The sequence below is a fragment of the Marmota monax genome, unplaced genomic scaffold, assembly GCF_021218885.2.
Source record: "Marmota monax isolate L192 unplaced genomic scaffold, Marmota_monax_Labrador192_F-V1.1 WCK01_AAM20220418_F8-fsc00009, whole genome shotgun sequence".
Classification (NCBI taxonomy): Eukaryota; Metazoa; Chordata; class Mammalia; order Rodentia; family Sciuridae; genus Marmota; species Marmota monax.
In genome coordinates, this window is record NW_026694710.1 from 28057634 (window position 1) to 28079689 (window position 22056).

The 22056-nt window shown below is 44.6% G+C and overlaps 1 long non-coding RNA gene across 1 annotated transcript; it reads right to left on the reverse strand.

Annotated features, from left to right (window-relative positions):
* Positions 1–9587: 9587 nt before the first annotated feature.
* Positions 9588–22055, reverse strand: LOC124078640 (uncharacterized). The gene is made up of 2 exons (XR_006846991.2): positions 20896–22055; positions 9588–17307 (listed from the first exon to the last, which is right to left on the reverse strand). It is a non-coding gene; the product is annotated as an uncharacterized LOC124078640 (long non-coding RNA).
* Between the last annotated feature and the right edge of the window lies 1 nt (position 22056).

The window sequence follows — 22056 nt, forward strand, 5'->3', positions numbered from 1 at the left end:
CACGGACAAGCCCTTGGACCTGGAAAAGGGTGGGGAAAGCTCTAACACAGCTGTGTCTAAATGCCTCTCACCTAGCCAGGGAGGTAATTCAAATCACATGCGAGGATGGCCTCCCACATAGGTGTGCAAGATCAAATGTGAATTCTCCATAAAACCATGAGCTCATGTTAGGAGCAGAGACTGAATCTTTTTTTTTTTTTTTTTTTGGCGGTACTGGAAATTGAACCCAGGGCCTTGTGCATTTGAGGCAAGCATTCTACCAACTAAGAAATATCCCCAGCCCCTGAATCATGGGTTTTGAAAATGTCCTCTGCCAGAGACAATGCCCCTCTGGAGAGCTCTTGGTATGAAAGTTCTGATTGAGATATCCCAGTTGCTATGTTGACACCCTCCCTGTTCGATAGGAGATTCTGTGCCAGCCACAGGGCTATTTGGTTCTTAACCTGGAGTTGTAGATGCCAGCTCTCTGCAGGCAGAAAGTTATGGGTGCAAACTGGTAACCATAACTGGGCTGTTCTTACTTATGAGCTTCGCTCTACTTGCTTTGAAGAAACTTTCCTACAAGCACCCTTGCTCCAATAAAACTTAATAATAAACATGTTGAGACTGGTCATGGTCAGTCTTTCTCCATCAGAGTTTGGCTGAACCACCAAGCCCCAGATTTTTCTCTATTTATGTGTCTGTCTTTTCTCCATCCCCTCATCATCCAGTCTGGTTATCTCCCTGGAATTAATGTCCATGAAGGTCACAGCAAGCTCAAAAATATAGAATTTAAAAAAAAAAGAGTTTTCCTGGGTGCGGTGGTGCATGCCTGTAATCCTAGCAGCTTGGGAGGCTAAGGCAGGATGATCACGAAGTTCAGCCTTAGCAAAAGCAAGGTACTAAGCAACTCAGTGAGAACTGGGGAATGTGGCTCAGTGGTCTAGTACCTCTGGGTTCAATCCTTGGTACCAAAACAAACAAAAGAAAACAAGAGTTTTATAAAAAATTACATGGCTATAATTCTTCAGTAAAAAAGGGCACTGTGTGTGTGTGTGTGTGTGTGTGAACTATGAGCATTGAATGCATAGAGTGGACTGAACCAACAATGCCCCTCTGTTTGGGTGGGCAACATATGCATATTTTTACTGGCTCTGTCTATGATCCCCACACGAGATGGGCGTGGCCTTCCTAGATGTCAGTCAACCTGTTGACAGCAAGACATCATGAAGCTAGACTCAACTCCCTGAAACATGACCCCTACCTCATTTGAATGGCTTCTCCCCAATAAAAGGGTTCAGCACGTGCTCCTTGCTCTCTTTCTTGCCTGCATTGTCCCCTTTGAGGGAACTGTGGCTGAGGAGTAGTCACTGAATCCAAAGAAAAGATACTTTCTGCATCTGGGTCTTTATTTAGTCCTCAAATTCACTTGGAGTAACCTTGACAGAGGTAGTCGTGTGATGCAACAAAGCACGCCTGTTAGTTCAGAAAACCAGTGAGGGATGATGGGGAATTGATAAAAGGACAAACATATACAGAGAAAGCTGGGATCATGGGGGACACTGTCCTCTGATGGAGGAACAATGACCCAGAGCTAGCTCAGCATGTTCATTACATAGGTTTTATTATCAAAAGGATTGTCTGTAAGAAAGTTTCTTCAAAGCATGCAGAACTGAAGGTCAGAGTACTGCATAACCAATTATAATTATCAACTTGAGCTCATAATTCTCAGCTGGTGTCTGAACTCAGGGTCAAGACTGGTAATCCTGTGCCTTGCATAGAACCTCCTTTAAGCAGGGTGTCACCATGGCAACTGGGCAGTCTTGACCTGCACCTCTGCACAGGAAGTTCCCACTACAGGCACAGCTCCTGCTGTGTGACAATCAGAGACCATGATTCAAATCGCCACTCCAAAGACCTGGCCAACTACAATCAAGTGGGTGAGTCAGATGATCCTACAGCCTTTTCTGATGACAAGACAGTAGGGTCAGAAGACAAACACCCAGCTGGGCCTCAGCTCAGGGCCCGACAGCTGTGACTGTGCTTCAGTCATCCACCCCCAGACAGGGCCTGTGCCCTGCTGGAGCCAGAGTACCTGCACCCTGCCTGCAAGCACCCAATAAAACTCATGCTTTCTGTTGTTCCAGAAAGCCACCCAACACTTTTTTGCAGGAGCTGGGCCTTTCTTCCCCAGAGGAGACACAGAAAAGACTTCACCTGGTGTCTGTGCTCCAGACTGGACTTCATTTTCCTTCTGCAGTCAAAGTTCCCAGTGTCCAGCATCAGTAGAAAGGGATTATTAGATTATTAAATTTCCTTTCTCCCTTTGTTACACATTTACTAAGGTATGGCTGACATACAACAAACTGGAACTGTACCATCTGGTCTTTTTTTTCTATGGAGTGCTGGGGATGGAGCCCAGGGCTTCACACCAGTACGCACTCTACCACTGAGCCATGGGCCTTCTTCTGACCAATGTGACATCATATCCACCATCCACAATGAACACAACCACCCTGCAGGCTTCCTCGGCCCTTCCTGGTGACTCACGCTGGACAACCCCCATCTACCTATGGTTCCTCTGTTCAACCTGCTCTCCCTCTGTGACAGTGGAAGCAGCCAATGGGTCTCTTGAGTCACTCTGTGGTTGGCATGGCTGTTTTGAGGTCTGTCCAGGCCATGGCATCAGTAGTCCATCCCTTCCTCTGTTGAGAAGGATGCTACAGTGCTGGGCCACAAGTTCCCCATGCCTTCCCTCTGTGTACACGTGCTTCTGGGGCTCCCCTTGAGTGACCATCTTGGAACTGGAGGGCTGGACCACAGGGTCAGCACAGGTTTCGTGTTTGAAGAAACAGATTTTCCAGAGGGATAATAGCTTCACATATCCCTAGCAGTGTTTCAGAGTCCCAGCTCCTCGACATCCTACCAAGCTCATGTGCAGTCAGACTTTTTAATTTGAGCTGTTGTAGTACGTTAGCACCTCAGTGTAGCTTTAAAGCTCATTTCTCTAGTAACCAATTCTCAAGCGTCTTTTTAATCAGCCTGTTATATTCTTTGGTGAAATACCTGTTCCATCTTGGGCCCATTTCTGGCACTGTGCCCCGGCAGACTGAGCATCTCCACTCTGGTCACTTCAAATCATTTGTGAGTCTGTTCCTTGTGCATTAAGATATCTATACTGAGGTGTGATCAATACCCTGAATCACCCTTTTAAAGTCTTGACTCAGTAGGTTTTAGATATCTACAAAGTTGTGCGACCATCACCTTACTTAACACCTTCCCACCCCAACAGAAATCCTTTGTCCACTGGTCACACCACTCCCTGCTCCAGATCCCAATACCACCAATCTACCCCATTTCTGTGGATTTGCCGACACAGGACATGTGTCATCGTGTCACATAAACAGACCACACAGCACACAACATCCCTGCTAGCTTCGCTCAGGGAGCACAAGACCTTCCAGTCAACGGTGCTGTTGTGGGGATCAGTACTCTGTTCTTTCTTGTGGATGAGTAGTACCCCTGGTGTAACTTTGCCCATTCCTTCATTACCGACAGCTCTGGCTGTTCCACTCCTGGGCTGTCGTGAAGAGTGTGTGCTGAATGCCAGTGTCAAACGGTGTACCTGCCACCCCCTTGTCCTTATGCTGTGAGAGGCTTTTCAGATTTGATAGTTTTTCATCACAACTGGATACTGAAGTCTGTCAAGGCTCTTCTGCATCTTCTGAGACGTTTGTTTGCTTTAAAACAGGAAATGTGTGGATTGGCTTCCTATGTTCAACCAACACTGCAGTGTCAGGATGTGCTCTGTTGGTCAAGAGGCATTATCATCCTTCTATATTGCTAAGATTCACTTAGAACTTTTTACATCTAGATACATGAGGATATTGGTCTGTAGTTTTCTCCTGTAGTCATGTCATCATCTGCTTCTTATGCAGGGGTGATTCTGACCCTACAAGATGAGTTGGTAAGTGTCCCCTCTTCTGTTTGCTGGAACAGTCTGTAGAATTGCTACTTCTTTTTAAGTGTTCAGTAGATTTCACCTGGACCTTATATTTCCATTGTGGGAAGGTTTTGACTGGAAATTTATTTAGTAGGTACAGAGCTATTCTGGGTATTCCCCCCTCAAGTGGGCCTAAGCATGGTGTGTGCTAGGATTCTCCTGTGTATTATCAGTGTCAGAACTTCTGGCATGCATCTGCTCATGATGTCATCATCCATTTAATCTATGCAGGCTCTGCAATGGTGTGTCCTCTCTCCTGATTTTGGTAACATTTTAGTTTGTTTTTGTAGTACTGGAAAGGGAACCCAGTGTTAGGCAAGCTCTCTTTTGCTGAGCTACATCCCTAGCCCTGATTTTGGTAACTTTTGTCCTATATATTTTTTCATGGTAAAGGTTTAAATAATTTCATTGTGTGAAAAACAAACTAAAAATACACACCTGTAATCCCAGCAACTCAGGAGGCTGAGGAAGGAGGATTCCAAGTTGGAGGCCAGCCTCAGCAATTCAGTGAGTTGCTGTCTCGAAATAAAAACTAAAAAGGGCTGGGGATGTGGCTCAGTGGTAGAGCACCCCTGGATTCAATCCCCAGTACAAATAACAACAAAAACAGGCGGTTTAAGAGACCCTCTAATCTCATTAGCACTTGGAGCCACTCAAGTGATGGTTTCCCTGCATGCTATTCATCCATCCATCCTCTTCCTGAAAAGACAAGGACCAGCGTAGAGCAGTAGTTGCTGGGCAAGGCAAGGTCCCAGAGTGAAAGCACTCACGGTCTGATCAAACCATCAGAGCTTTTGTACAGAGGTTTCCGCTGGGCATGCGGGAGCACATGCTCACCAGACGAGCTCCCTGCGGCATCACAGCAGCCCATGCTGTGGAGCCAAGTGTAAGGATCAAGAGGAGGGCGCTGGTCCTGGAGGGCAGATTTGTTCTGAAGCATGAGTGGGGCTCAAAAGGATCTCAGGAACCTTCAGGATCATTCACTGCCAATAGCCCAGCAAAAACTTGTGGAATGAGCACAGATGAGATTACCAACTGACAGTAGCAGTGAGGACCGCATCTTGGCAGAGGATCCTCTGCTCCAAGTGGGCAGCCTGAGAGGAATTTATGGACTTCAGTCTGGGCTCGGGTGGATGATGGTCTGTCTTCCAGTGCAGGACCTTGCTGTGATGGGACCAGCCCTCAGCCAGTGATAAAAGTCACAGATGCATCCAGATGAAGGCTCTGAGAGGTGAGCTAGTTCCTGGACTTACTGGCAAACTGTTTACCATGATTCTTCTGCAGCAGTGAAGTTACATAATGGTTTAGTCATATTTTCCTAGAAAGATGTTTCTGGAGAAAAAAAAAACACATTAAGTTTGGTTGGCAAAGGTGATCTTAGTTCTCAATACCGAGCTAAGTTGGTACGTTGGGCCTTCCTTGAGGAAGGCCATCTGCACGCTCCAGCTTCTCTCTGTACCTTCAGGGTTTCTCTACTTCAAAATGTAACCCCTGCCCAGCACACCCAGAGTGGCTCTGACCCTTAAACTCAATAGGCATCTTTAAGGTTACTCCCACCCATGAACAAAGCAGGGCATATTCTAAACAGTTTTAAGAAACTAGATAACCTGGCAATACATGAATAATAATAATAATATGTTCAAATTGGCCTCTTTCAGGAAAATAAGATTTATTTAATTTGAAAAGCACTCTATCCATTCACCATATTCATAGAACAAAGGTGAAAATCCTGCAAACATATCAATATGTGCAGAACAAAACACTTTGTAAGAATGTTTGATAAGGTCTGGGGTTGTGGCTTAGAAATACAGCACATGCCTAGCATGCATGAGGCACCGGGTTCGACCCTCAGCACCACATAAAAATAAAATAAAGATATGGTGTCCACCTATAACTAAAAAATAAATATTAAAAAAGAATGTTTGGTAAAATACCTAGTGATTTTAAAATTACTTACTGATTTTTAACAATCTTCAGCAATTAGGAATATAAGGGAACTTCCCTAATCTGATCAAGGGTGCCTTAAACAATAAACATCATACTTCTCCATGCACCATGACGGTGAGAAGCATGTGCAGTGAGCTGGCAGCCAGCCCTGCTGTCAGGCAGTGTTTTGCCGCTGTGGCCAAAAGAGCTACCAGCTCATCGGAGACTCAAGGCAAACCCATTGATGTTTTCCCCATAAAGATCAAAAGCAAGTTACATATATCCAACATAGAAAGACACAGAATAAACATTTCCATTCCACAGGGGAGGAACAGGGGCATAGAAAGAAGGGATGGGATCAAAGTAAGACTGAAATCCAGCTGGTAAATAAGTCCTACAGTTCTGTGTCCAGCATCTGGAACACATGGTACCATAATACTCCCTCTAAAGGGCTTGTGCAGCTCTGCCCCTAGACCTTGCTGGTTGTAGCCCACATGGCCTCTCTCTTGGTTTGTCTCAGATTGATGCCTGCAGCTTTCCTCAGCAGATGTCCCATAGTATTTCGAGAAAATGGGTTCAGGTCATCCGGTGAGTGGCACTTCAGAAGGAAGAGGGACCTAAAAGTGGGTTTTAACCCTCTCCCAGTCTTCGGCACCAATGAAAGGAAAGTGACCACAACACTCAGAGCGACCAAGAGATCTTTTTGCAGCAGTGCAAGAGAGGAGAAAAGAGAGAGAGAGAGAGACAGAGACAGAGACAGGAGAGCATGCGCGCAAGGGAGACAGATCAAGAGAGAGAGACAGAGCAAGAGAGCAAGAGAGAGAGAGGGGCCCAGCAGGAGGGAGTTTTTAAAGCCCAAATATAATGGGGCCTCTGGGTCTGCAAGCTGCCTAGTTGGCACAAGGGGGGTTGAGTGTTGAGCCTTGAGTGGGGGTTGAATGTTCAGCTTTGACGCAAACAGGTGATAAAGGACCAGACAGAGGGGGGTTTGAGTGCGTGGGCCATCCTGCAGCTAACATTTGTTCAGCCTGCCCTGCAGATAACATAGTTCAGCCTGTTCTGCACCTAACAGTATTGACATTTCTTTTTATTTTTTTAAGCTTTGTTTATTTCATTTTTTATGTGGTGCTAGGTATCAAACCCAGTGCTTCAACCCCTGAGCCACAACCCCAGCCCTGGCATCTCTCAATTATGGGAGAAGCCTCCATGATCCCCTAACTCTAGCACCCTACATTCCTGCAGAACCAGCACCATGTGGTTGACACCATGGTCTGCCACCATCTTGAATAGTAATCATAGCAGAGGAAAGTAGCTCAGAACATGGCAATCAGGAAGCAAAAAGAGCTCTGCATTCCAGGGACAATATATTAACCCCTAGTGACATATCTCCTCCAGCTATACCCTGCCTGCCTACAGTAACCACCCAAAAAATCCACATCAGTGTATTATTCCATTGACCAAATTAAAGATCTCATAATCTCATCATTTCACCTCCAAAATTTCTTGTTTTGTCTCACACGTGAGCTTTTGGGGGACACCACATTCCTAACCATAAAGCCTCCCAATGTCAAACACCTTACAGCTGGGTATGCAGCTCAGTGATGGAGAAACTGCTGAAAGGGTCAAGGCCCTAGGTTCCATCCTAGGGGCAGGGGGAGCTTTAGAGGGTGGACAAAGTCAAGCAGATTGGGGAGGGAAGAGACAACTTGGAAGATGAGACCAGCCTGGTGAGTTTTGAGGCAATTTTTAAGATGCAAGCCAGAGGACAGGCAAGTACCCCAGCATGAGGCCTGAAGCTGAAACTCAGGAAACTCAATGTCCTCTAGACTAGAGGCCCAGAAGGGGCAGGTCCTGAGTCAACACAATCTCCAGAAGAGAAGGAAAGGAGAGTCACAAAAAAGCAGTCCAAATTCTATACATAAGATTGTCCTGGCTTATCTCTGGATCAGAAAGGGAGAGCAGACTCTGCCGGCTCACAGGAGAGGCTGCGTTCTACAACTGAGCTGCTGCCCACCAGCAGCCCAACAGTGAGCAGAAGGAATCTGACCAGGAGCCTCCCATTAAGACCAAGTCACTTTCAGCCTCTTAGTCTTCTCAGCCAAGGCCATGGATAGAGGGAACAGGGACACCATGTCCTTGAGGCATCTTTCCCATTTGACCGATTTGCAGGCGCAGTGAGCATCACAAAGTGGCACCAGCTCGGAAGCCTGGTTCCTTAGCACTGGACTGCAAGGACAATGGTGTCAGCACCCTGTCTGCCTGACACACACAAAGTACTGGAAAAGGACTGGGCTGTGGCTCAGTGGTAGAGTGCTCGTCTTACATACCTGGGGCACTGGGTTCCATCCTCAGCACCACATAAATAAATAACATAAAGGTACCATGTCCATCACAACTAAAAGAAATTTTAAAAAAGAAAGAAAGAAAGAATGTACTGGAATACAACAAAGGTAAGATGCAGAAGCAAGCAGAAAGAGGAAAGACTTGAAAAACATTTTTTCAAACTATTGAAAAAAGACAAAACTTTTACAGTTTGAAATTAACAGAAGTCCAAATCATAAAAATATAGAATTAAAATGAAAATTTTAAAAGAGGCCATCACAAAAAATCCCAGAAATAAATCTGATGTTATATAAACTGATAAATTTATGAAAAATACAAAGTGTTATAAACTAGTAAAAGAAAGAGACACTGGTTCCAAGTCAAGAAATGGAAAGGGCTACCCAGCCCTAAAAGGCCCAAGATATGGATGAGCCAGACTGCCAAGGACTGGTGACCCTGCCCTGCAGCTCACACCTGGGTGTCCCCAAGTGCTCCAGTGTTTAGAGGCTTGTCCCCAGCTTGGCATTACTGGGAAGCAATAGGAACCTCAGAAGGTGGGGCTCAGTAGGAGGGCTTTAGGTCACTGGGGGAATGCCCTTGAAGAGGATTCTGGGAACTCCCTCCCCCTTTCTTGCATCCTGAGGGCAAGGATTTTGCCATACACTCCCACCTGATGCTCTACCTCACCACAGGCCCCAAAGTAACAGGGCAACCAATTTTGGATGGGAAACCCCCACAGCTGTGAACCAAATAAACCTTTCCTCTTCATTAGCTGATGCTCTCAGGCATTCCTCACAGCAATGGTAAGCTGGCTAATACCAGACTTTATGCATAGTAACTGAAAATTGGTGAAGGGAGATCTTGCCAACTCATTTTAGGAGGTTAGTAAACCTCAACTGCTAATGAACATAATAAATCATATAAACAAAATTATAGGCAAGTTCACTCATAATCAGTGGTGTAAATTTTAAAGGCATCCACATGTATTTAGAAAGAATTCAAGCATGGTGGCAAATGCCTGCAATCCCAGGAACTCTGAAGGCTGAGGCAGGAGGATCACAAGTTCAAGGCCAGCCTTAGCAATTCAGTGAGGCCCTAAGCAACTTAGCAAGCAAGACCTGTCTCAAAACAAAACATAAAAAACTCTGGGGTTGTGGCTCAGTGGTTAAGAACCCCTGGGTTAAATGCCTAGTGCCCCCCACCACCACCACCAATAAAAGAAAAAAAGGAACAAATGGAGGAAGGAAGAAAAACAAAAAACCAAAGTAAGTAAGAAAACGGAGCTTCATCCTGGTGTGGTGCACGTGCCTATTTGCTGCAGTCTGACTGGGCACAAAACCAGGAGGTCACAAGCCACTTGTAGGTTCAAACAGGAACTACTTTATTGCCCGAACCCAAAGGGAACTCTCCAGAACTCCACGGAAACTCCACAAGAACCAACGGGAACTCAACAGGAACTCTGCGAGAACTCAAAAGTAGCGGGCACCCGAGATAGCAGGAGCCACCTTATTGCCGGACAGCAGAGGTTTATATACACAACTGAGTACACAGCTTGTTTCAATTTAGCATCATCCAGTTACAGCAATCAGTCATTATCTTAATAATTATACACAGCTTAACTTAATTACCATCATCCCAATGGCTCACTGGCATCACCTCCCAACCACTCCTTCTGGCAAAATGCCAGGCGCCATCCCAACTTGGCTGTGGCTCTCAACATCTCCCCACTTCTGTTTAATTAAACAAGTATGTGGCTTAGGGACCGTGCCTGTCTTAGGTTGTCCAATACTACATATGGTCCTTACCCGTCATCAGATGAGCTGACCTCAAGGCGTCAGCCTCCTGTCTTAGGTTGGTACCATTGCAATTGGACCTTACCCATCATTGACTACTGGCCCAGCATTTAGCCATACTTGTGGATAGTGGTTTTTACACAAACACCATAAACAACCTGGCGCAAGCAGAAGGGAGGAGGATACAAAATGCCACGATATCAAGCCACTGACAGCTCCTTTTGGAAAAACTGTACCACCAATGATATCATCAGCAGATACCCCGGCACTACCACAATTCGCTACACCAACAGATAGTTCACAATGCATACAAGTGATACATAGTCCAGGCAAGTTCTGCAAGTAGTTCAAAGCAGAGGAATCCATTAATATGTCCATTTCCTCCCAAAGTAAATCAACTCCTTGATTGAGCATTACTTGTTGAGTTCATTATTCATTGATGCATCAGTTTATACAGTTTGTTGTGATAGCTATCACAAAGTCTTTGTCTTCACGGGCACTGGGATGAAGATAGGAATTCTGGCAATGATGGCTAAAAAAAAATTATGTAACATTCCAGCAGGCACTAAAAAAAGCAATTTTCTAAACAATTTAGTATCCTGAATAGAATTAGGTATAATGAAAAGGAAAGGTGAAAGTAAACAAACAGATCTGTTAACCTCCTTTTTTGTTCATATTTTAAAACAATCCTCAACAGCTGTTTACCCAATTTAAAATAAACCATTTAAATTACGTGAATAAAAAAAATATTTGGATCCATTTTTTCATGAGCGCTCCTCATATATGATATATGGACATACGCACACACAGACATACAACACAAAACACAAGTGTGCACACATAACACAATACATGCAACACAAAACATAATAGTAAAGGCCTTGTATTTTTTCACAGGTGAAATCTCCATTGCAATGTTTAAAAACTCCACAGTCAAAAAATAGAACTGATTAGAAAAACATTAACCTAGGTCTGTGTGAGCTCAAAAAATAAAATAGAACTTCATGATGTGGGAGAGGGCAATAATAAAATAGATATTGAAAAAGCATCCTGGTTACCACCTGGGTTTGACTCTTCTTTTGATATCCCATCCTTCTTCCTGTAACTTGCATATGGGTCTGAAGGTATTCCCACAAGCAAGCCCCAAGGTTTTTTTACATTTGAAATAGGCCTTAATGGTGCTCATTATTCATTAGCCTCCAGGTGTGGGAGAACCACTGTCGCAGATGTAAGGATAGCTAAACTGAAGTTCTGGATATCAGCTGTTATGATTTGAGCCAAGTCATCTTCTTTTTGATCTGTAGAAATTGCTTTAGTTAGTCTCTCTGGAATCCAAATCAGCTGCTGTTCTCCCTGTGGAAACACACAAACAGAACCCCGACTCCAGACAATCACTGGGTCAGGACTTTTCCATTGTCCTGTTAGAATATCCTTCCAAAGTACCTTGGGCTTATGTACATTTTTTGGACACATGTGCCTTTCTGCAGCACTAAGCCCTGATGAATCCAAATTTTAAAAGTTTAGAGTAAAAAGAGTTATTTTAAGTTTATCTTTGGGGGATATATACCCCTTCCCAATTACCTCTTTTTGCTTTAACAAGTACATTTTAATAGTTTGATGAGCTCTTTCAACTATGCCTTGTCCCTGTGGATTGTATGGGATTCCTGTTATATGAGTAATGCCAAATGATGAGCAAAATTGCTTAAAAAGAGGTGGAAGTATAGCCAGAGCCATTATCTGTTTTTAACTGTTTTGGAATGCCCACAGTGGCAAAATTTTGTAAGCAACGAGCTATAATATCTTTAGTTTTTTCTCCGGCATGAAGGGAGCCCATCAAAAATCCAGAAGAAGTATCAACTGTAACATGCAAATATTTTAATTTTCCAAATTCTGAAAGTATGTGACGTCCATCTGCCAAATATGGTTAGGTATCAGTCCTCTAGGATTGATTCCAAGATTAACTTGTGGTAAAAAGGTCACACAATTTTGACATTGTTTATTATTTGTCTAGCTTGTTCCTTAGTTATTTTAAAAAGCTTTTTTAAAGAATTTGCATTGACATGGAAGGATTTATGAAAATTTGTAGCTTCTTCTAGCATAGAAAAAATACGTATGTCATGTGTAGTTTTATCTGCTAAATCATTGCCCAAACTAAGGGCTCCAGGCAATTCTGTATGTACCCTGATATGTCCTATAAAGAATGGATCTTTTCTGTCCCAGATTGGACTTTGTATAGTGGAAAACAAAGAGAAAACAGTAGAGGAAGGGGAAATCCTACCAGCATCTTCAAGGGATACTATAGCATTAACTATATACTGACTATTGGAAAATAAATTAAATACAGAATCTTTAAACATCACAAAAGCTTGTAATGCTGCATTAAGCTCTACCTTTTGAGCTGATTGTTTGGGTACTAAAAATGTAAAAGTTTGATCAAGGGTAACTACTGCTGCTGTACCATTATTTGACCCATCAGTGAATATACTTGGAGCATTCATGATATGTGTTTTTCTTGTCATTTTTGGGAAAACTACAGGATGTGAAGACCAAAAAGACAACAAAGGATTAGCTGGTAAGTGGTTATCAAATGAAACATTAGATTTGCACATGATTATTGCCCAAGTATTTAACTCATTAGCTAACTCATCAATTTGATCCATAATATATGGAGTAATAATTTTATTGGGAGAAACTCCAAACACTCCCTTTGCTGCTTTTATTCCTTTGAGTATTAATTGTCCTACAGCCTAAGGATACCTAGTAAGAATAGTGTTAGGAGAATAAGATAAATGTATCCATAATAATGGACCTTCTTGCCAAAACACTCCTGTAGGAATATTTTTTGTTGGTAGTACAATAAATAATAAAGGCAAACTTATATCAATTCCATCCAAATGCATATTTTCCATATATGTTTCAATGATTTTTAATGTCTTTCTTGCTTCAGGCGTTAACATGCAGGGTGAATCTGGATCTGATGGACCTTTTAGGATATCAAATAAAGGTCCCAACTCTCCTGTTGGTATGCCTAGATAAGGCCTTATCCAATTTATGTCTCCTAATAACTTTTGAAAGTCGTTAAATGATTTGAGTTGATCTACTCGTATTTGAATTTTTGGTGGACGGACCATGGTTGAGGATAATAGAACTCCTAAATAATTAATTGGAAAATTTAATTGTACTTTATCTATTGCTATCTATAGATTATAATTTTTAATAAGTTTGTAAGTGTGGCAAAACATTTTAGCAATGTGTTTTTATCTTTGTGTGCTAATAATACATCGTCCATATAGTGAAATATTTGTAGTTCAGGATTTTGATTTCTAAGTGGCTGGATTGCTTTGTTAACATAAATTTGACATAGTTGGGCTGTTAGCCATCCCTTGAGGGAGTACTTTCCATTCATATCTGATCAGGACCTTCATGATTCAATGCAGGGACAGTAAATGCAAAACGTGGATTATCCTCAGGATGAATTGGAATTGAAAAAAAAAAAAAAAAACGATATTTAATACCTATAACTAAAACATACCAGGTTTTCGGCAAAGCAAACAATTGAAGAATCCCCGATTGAGCAGGTTCCATAATAACCATCTCATTATTAATGGCTCTTAAATCTTGCAATAATCTCCATTTACCAGATTTCTTTTTGATGACAAAAATGGGAGTACTATAGGGAGATAAGAAGGTTGTATATGTCCCTCCGCTAATTGTTGTTTGACCAGGTCATGGGTTGCTTGTATCTTTTCTTTAGTCAGGGGCCACTGAGGAACCCATACTGGTCTTTCTGATTTCCAAGTAATTTTTATTGTCTCAATGACCCCTCCTGAAAACCCAATCCATGTCTATTTCTTGATCTATTTGCAATGGTGCCACTATACTTTGTCCTTTTTCTCCTAATCTTTTTCCTTTCCTAAAACCTTGTCTAGCCATAATAGTGGGCGCACTTGATGTTATTTGTTAATGTTAGTCCTAAATGATCTAGGATATCTCGTCCCCATAAATTTATAGGAAGATGATCCAAAACATATGGCTGTATAGTTCCTTCACATCCTTCAGGATCCTTCCAATCTAATACCATCACACTTCTATGGGGGATTAGTTGCCACTCCTAGGCCTCGAAGCGTTTGAGTGGCTTGTTGTAACGGCCAATGTTTTGGCCATTCTTGATGAGAGATGATGCTAAGGTCTGCACCTGTATCCAGTAGCCCATTAAATTCATGTCCTTGAATATTTAGTTTTAGCATGGGGTGAGAATCTAAATTTAAAGAAAGCATAGCCCAATCTACACCTGTGGAGCCTAATCCCCTGGAACCTCTTTCTATAGTACAACTGGAAAATTTATCATGTAGGCTGGGTATTATTAATAACTGTGCTATTCTATCTCCTAGTGAAATTACTGATATACCCCTTGGCGAACTGGCTATAATTTTTTTTTCACTTTCATAATCGGGATCAATTACCCCAGGACTTATCATAAGTCCTTTTAGAGTAGAAGAACTGAATCCTGATAATAAGCCTACTAATCCTTGGGGAAGAGGTCCTTTTACCCCTGTGGGAATGATTTGAACTCCATCTCTGGAGTTAGTACTGCTCTGGCAGAGGCGCAGATGTCCAACCCTGCGCTCCCTCTGGTTTGTCTAATGAGGGATCTAATGGACAATGTGTCCTGGGCACTACCCTGATGGTGTTGCTGGGTTCCTCCAATGCCCCGTATATTTGTAGTCGTGGGCCCCGGAGCATTGGGCTCCCCTGTCCGTTTTTTGGCAATAGAGCCCAGTGTTTTTCTCCACGATATCGTGGGTAAACACCTGGTCCTTGTCCGTTTTTTGATAACGGAATATCCTCTATAGTGGTTTGAGAACGGCATTCATTAGCCCAATGTCTCCCTCTATGGCACTGTGGGCAAATACCCAATATTCTACCCCTTTGATACCTAGTTTTGTTAAACCCTCCTCCTATGGGGCAACTCCTTTTAAAATGTCCTGTTTGTTCACAATTGTAGCATGTTTTTGGCCTGGCACCTAAGCCTGTTGTACTGCAGCTGCCAAGACTTGCCCTTGTTCATTAATGTCTCTGCATAATTTAATATATGTGTTTAAATCTCCATGTTTCCATGGTCTAATGGCCTCCCTGCACCACCTGTTTGCTTGTTCGTAGGCTAGTTGTTTTATTAATGGCATCGCTTGTTCTACATCCCCAAAGATTCTGGTAGCTGTTTGTATAAGCCTATCTACAAATTCAGCGTAAGGTTCGTTAGCTCCTTGTATTACCTTAGATAATTGACCTTGTAAATCTCCATGCCCCTGTAATGTTTTCCATGCCCTAACCGCAGCTGAAGCGATTTGTGAGTATATGGCAGGATCATATCTAATTTGTGCAGCTGACCCTCATAAGGTCCCTTTCCTAACAACATATCTAGATTTCTCTGAGGATAACCGGCTGCTGCATTTCACCTGGCCATCTCCGTGCAAAATTCCTGATTGGCAATCTTCCATAACAGATATTGTCCTCCATTTAGCACAGCTTTGCACATACTAGCCCAATCTGCTGGCGTCATGTTCAAGTTGGTAATGGATTCGACCATACTTACAGTGAAGGATGCTTGAGGACCATAGGTTGTTACAGCCTCTTTCAGCTGTTTCACTGTTTTGAAATCTAAAGCATGGTGAATTCGCTGCCCTCCTGCCTCCTCAAATGCAGGGCATGCTAATCTTTGAGGTCCTGTCTCAGGATCCCATCTATCAACTACGGGGGTTGAGGGCCACTCAGCATATGTTGTCTCCGTATACATAGGTGGAGCTATTGGTTGGACACCCACGCCCTCCGGTGATAGAAAGGTGTTAGTAGCAATCTCCCGTTGTAACTTCTTCCCTTATAGCCCTTCCTTCTTTAAACTTTCTTCCCCTGAGTAACTCAGGAGACTTCCTCTTTTAAGATGTCTTCTCCTAGACTAAGCAAACAAGATCGTACCAACGTCCATAATGGTAATGTGCCAACTGGCAGAGTTCCTGGGCTTTCCTTTTCTATCTTTTTTAAATCTTCACCATGATGGTTCCATTGTGATATACTTAACAACCCCTCCTTAAGAAACCATGGGCTAAATTTTTGTGTCGTATCAACGTATGCCCTAACTGTTCTTGGTTTTACTGGGGTTCCTCTTTCCTCTAGCAATTTACTTAAAACTCTTTCGGTTTGTTTTTTACTAATTTCTGATGCCATATTTCTGCTACAAAGATAACGCAACCCAACAAGATAACACAAAACAAAACCAAAACAAAACGGAACAAAAATTCGTTGTATCAGTTTTTCTATTTTCTTGACATATGCAACTGTGGTCTATCTCTATCTCTTCCTCAAGGCTGAACAACTTTTCTAGCATCCTATTTATTTCTAAGGGCAGGCAGCTTGAAACAGAAACGTAACAAATCAAAAGAAGAATACACTGTCTCTTAAAATGGTCACCCATCCTCTTGTCCTGCCCTCAGGGGCGAGCAGTTCCCCGTACGGGCCACCAAATGCCACAGTCTGGCTGGGCACAAAACCGGTAGGTCATGAGCCACTTGTAGGTTCAAACAGGAACTACTTTATTGCCCAAACCCAACGGGAACTCTCCAGAACTCCACGGAAACTCTGCGAGAACTCAACAGTTGCAGGCACCCGAGGTAGCAGGAGCCGCCTTATTGCCGGACAGCAGAGGTTTATATACACAACTGAATACACAGCTTGTTTCAATTTAGCATCATCCAGTTACAGCAATCAGTCATTATCTTAATAATTATACACAGCTTAACTTAATTACCATCATCCCAATGGCTTCCTGGTGTTACCTCCCAACCACTCCTCTGGCAAAATGCCAGGCGTCATCCTGACTTGGCTGTGGCTCTCAACACCTATTTCCCAGCTACGTGGAAGGCTGGTGCAGGAGGAGCACAAGTTTGAGATCAGCCTGGACAATGTACTGAGTTGCTGTCTCCAAATAAAAATACAAAGACTAAGGATGTAGCTCAGCAGTAGAGCACTCATGGTTTTCAATCTCCAGTATAAAACCCAAAGAAACGGGGTGGGGGAGGGTAGAGATAGCCAGAGGCAGGCAGGCAGGCAGGCAGGCAGGGATTAGGGTGAGGTCAGGAGACACTTGCCTTGGGGCATAAAAGTAGAGAACGTTTTTTTAAAAAACTCAAAACATGAAGATTTACCTGGGCACAGTGGTCCATGCAGGTGAGTGGAGCGATTCAGGAGACTGAGGCAGCAGCACCACAGGTTTGAAGCCAGCCTTGGCAGCTTAAGACAGACCCAGTTTTAAATTTTTTTTTTTTTGAGGGAGAATTTTTTTTAATATTTATTTTTCAGTTTTGGGCAGACATCTTTTATTTGTATGTGGTGCTGAGGATCAAACCCAGAGCCACACACATGCTAGGCGAGCGCACTACCACTTGAGCTACATCCCCAGCCCGAGTTTTAAAATTTTTAAAAAATGTTTTAAAGGATTGGGAATATAACTCAGTGAGGTACCCCTAAGTAGAATCCCCAGTACCAAGAAGAAAAAAAGGGTTAACGTAATAAAAAGGGACAAAACTATATTAAAAAATGATACTAATGATCACAGGGAAAGAGAGACTATACAATGTTCCACTCACCAGGTGGAGGTGTCCACTACCTACCACTCACCGGATAGAGGTGTCCACCCTGCTACCACTCACCAGGTAGAGGTATCCACCCCCTACCACTCACCGGGTATAGGTATCCACCTTCTATACGAAGACGTGACTATCCACCACCATTACTGACATGGCTCCCTGGCCACCAAGCCCTGCAGCCAGCACACTGTCCCTGCTGAGAAGGGGTAGGGGAGCAGTGAAGTGGCAGAGTGGTAGCTATGTGGGCAGCAAGCACAGGCTGCCATGAGGAGTCTGTCATGCCAGGGCTGGGGATATAGCTTTTATCCCTAGTATCATTGGATGAACTTCAAGACAAGCCTCTAGGTCTCTCACTGATCTGAGGTGTAGAACTGACTTTTCAAGAGTGGACATGTCCATATGCACACAGTGTCCACTCAAAGATGTGACAAGCTCCAAATCCTGTGAATAGAACATAACTCCCCCAAAGAAGCTAGCACTGCACCAACTTTCCCCACTTCCTGTCAATTTCCTCACTAAGCATCCAACAGGGAGGCCCCCGGCCTCCTTACCAGTCCATTAAGCCTTAAAGCTAAAACATTGAACAAAAAAGCTTTTTGGCCCTTATTTGGTCCTTAGCTGTGGTACATGACCTGTGAAGCCACCTGAGTTTCTTTTACTCAGTACTGAGCCATGGAGAACTTGGGTCTCCCCTTGGGAATGATCCCGGAATTCCCGTGTGCAGACTGCCCAAGGCGTGAGATCTGTTCCCTACTCTACCAATGGGACAGCTCTGTAGCTCTGGAATTGGGAGTAACCCACTGGGTTTGGACAGCCCACCTCCTGCCTTATTTGGTGAAGAACATTCTGTTCCCTAAAAGTGGCTTGCTTGGTCTATTTCCAGTGTAGAAGGTGGACCCCTAAGGTCATAGAGCCGTCCTGCCCTCACTTTTCAAAATTACTCTTGTGCAGTGTGGTTTCTTCACCACCCTCTTTTCTTAGCTTTATTTCACAGCCAGTTCATTCCACGCAGAACTCCCACTCCCACTCGACCGCCTGCATGGGACATGGGCAAGACTTAGCTTAAAAAATAAAGCTGCCCAAAGGAGCTTTTCTTTTTGCAGAAGCCTGGTGCCACTCACTGTCCTGGCTTCTGCACACCTGAGGCCTCAAGAACACATTCACAGGTGATATGACCGTCTTCACAGGAAACTAACAGGATCTACCAAAAAAGAGCCTGTGACAGGGCTCTGATGCTTCATCTAGGTCTGCAAATGTCTGATGGGTGGCTAAAGGCAGGCCTAAAGACCTTGTTCCAGGTGGGGTGGCTACACCTGTAAGCCCTGCTACTCAGGTAGCTGAGGCAGCAGGATAGCAGATTCAAGGCCAGCCTGGGCAACATAATGAGACCCCCCCTCAAAATAAAATCTAAAAAGGGCTGATGAGGATGTGGCTAGGTGATAGCATGCCCCTGGATTTGATCCCTTGCAGCGAGTCATACACTCATACACACACACACACACACACACACACACACACACACACACAGGGCTTGGCCTCTCTACCTCCACTTTGCATCCATCCCATTTGCTCTGAGCTACCTGGGATTCCAGGAACCAGGTCTGACAAACATCTGATGAGTTAAGACTGCCTCCAGGCAATAGCAACTTTCTAATCTTAGACAAGACCCCACCACCACCACCAATCCTGAGACACACTGAACTCACCTGATCAAGATGATCAGCAACTTGCAAGGCCCTGTCTCAAAAAATAAAAAGGGCTGGAAATGCAGCTCACAGATAGAGCACCCTGGGTTTGATCCTCAGTACTGCTAAACCAAACCAAACCAAACCAAACCAACAGGGCTAAGGACACAGGTCCCCGTCTCCTAAATGTAGCTGTTCTGATGAAAGCTCCTTTGTGTGCGTCACCACTGCCTTTTCTGCTTGGTTTGGGGTAGTGGCCAGACCAGATCTGTGGGATCCTTGGTCAGGCCTCTGGCCCAGACTCTGTAAGACTACTAGAACATGTGAGGCTAGTAAGGGTGCAGGGTGCAAAACCCTACATACAAACATGCACCATGTTTCCGTAAACTAGCAACAGATACTCAGAAGCTAGAATTTCACTTGCAATCCAAGTGAAATCCTTAGAAACAAAAGATGTGCAAGACTGATACAATGGAAAATACAAAATGGTACTGACACATTTTAAAGGAACCAAAATAAACATATATACCACATTCACAAGACCAGCGTTGATTCTCCCTACATTCGCGTTGATTCTCCCTACATTCCCGTTGATCCACAGATTCAACACAATCCCAGCCAAAATGCCAGAAGAGCTTTTTTTTCTAAGTTTATATGGAAATGCAGAGGATCTAAAATACCAAAACAACTTTGTTGAAGAACAAATTTGGAGAACTACCACTGCCTGATTTCAAGACTTAGTCTGAAGTTTTCATAATCAAGACAGTGTGGGGGCATTGGTGTTGTGGCTCAGGAGTAGAGCACTTGTCTAGCCTGTGCGAGGCACTTGGTTAAATCCTCAGCACCACATAAAAATAAATAAAAGTATTTTAAGAAAAGACAATGTGGTACTGGCATAAAGCTAGATGAATATAACAAGACAGAAACCTCCAGAAATGAAATCACACATGTATGGACAATAGATGGCTAAGGTTCAAGAGCAGTTCAGTGGAGATAGTCTTCTCAACAAATGGTATTGGAACAATTGGACATTCATGTATTTTGTTTTTAAGATCGATGACTTTTTAATTGTATAATCTGATGGTTATAATGGGCATCTTCTTTCTCTCTTTACAGTGCTGTGGACGGAACCCAGGGACTTGTGTATGTTAGGTAAGTGCTCCACCACTGATCCACCTCTCAACCCAACATCTTGTTTTAATTCAGATTCTTCAGATTACTGAATCCAGCATCTGGCATGCTTCTGTGCACTGCCTCATCTTTTCCCCTTTTCTCTGCTGGATCTCCTGCCTTTTTCTCGTTGGTTTAGAGGCATTCCTTTTGTGCTTCTGTGCTGAGGATCGAACCCAGTGCCTCACACATTTTCTTTCTTTTATCTAACAATTAACAAAAATAGCACTCCAGCCTTGGCTTTGTAGCATTTGCCCGATTTCCAAGGTGTAAGTTCTTCCACATTGCCAAGTTCCAACTTCCAATTGGACATCACCGACAATGGAGCAGTGTAGAGATGCGCAGTCGCATCTATCTGTATGTCCACCTCTACTTACCAAAGACAGAGAGGCCACCAAGATGGGGATAGAATCTGTCAGGTGGGCAGCGGGGACTCAGGAACAAAGGAAGAAACGTCAAGCAGGCGCCCACGGAAACGCCTATCGATCAGCGGGATCTCCTGGCTGACCTGTCAATCAGCGGATCTCCTGGCTGACCTGTCAATCAGCGGGATCTCCTGGCTGACCTGTCAATCAGCGGATCTCCTGGCTGACACGTCAATCAGCAGGGTCTCGTGGCCAATCCTGGAGTTCAGCCAGTTCCCAGTGGGACAAGGGACCCTAAAAATCCCTTTTCCTGTCCCAAGCCCTCCCTTCCTGCCGAAGGCCCCATAAAATCCCAGCCCTGTGGAGGCCCTACGGTTTCTGCTCAGACCCTTGTCCTGTCAACTCTGACGGTCTGACCGCGGTCCGCCCGGAGTGGGCTCCATAAAGCCTCCTTCAGCGGCCTTTTTAAAACCTGCCTCTTTTGGTCGCCGCCCGTTGCCTGACCTCACAAAATAAAGTAAAATACTTAAAAGAAAAGAAAAAAAAAAACACGAGCCCGGGCCTCAGGTAGCTCGGGCAGACCGTGGGGCGGGGACCAACACTTCCCAAGGCCCAGGGCGGCCCTGCCGGCCGCGGGCTGGGCGCCACGCCACTCCCCAGAGCAGACGGAGCGAGACAGTCCTGCCGTTTACAAGGCGCTGGGGACCCAGCCCAGGGGCGCCACTCCGGGCTGCACCCCAGGCCCTTCTATTTTCATTTCAAGACAGGGCCTCGCTAAGCTGATGAGGCTGGCCTCCAACCTGCCATCCTCCGGCCTCGGCTTCCCAAATCGCTGGGCTGACAGGACCACGGCGGCCTGGGCAGTCTGCGCTCGGCGACAGGCTCGCAGGGTTCCTGAACACGCGACGCGAGCCCGCGGGGCGGCTGGGCGGACGCTCTGAAAGACACCAGAAGCTGGGCCTCAGCCGGCCAGCGCAACCTCCCCTCGGCGCACGCCAGGCGGAACGCGGGACACCGGCCGGCGCCGTCAGTCACGCGGCGCGACGGCCTCTCAGCAGAACGTCATCTCCCGGCGCCGCCACGATGCGATACGGAAGCCGACGAGCCTCGCCGCGTCGTTCCGTCACTCAGACTCTCGGACTTCGCCCCGAAGCCGCCCGAAGGCGCGGCCGC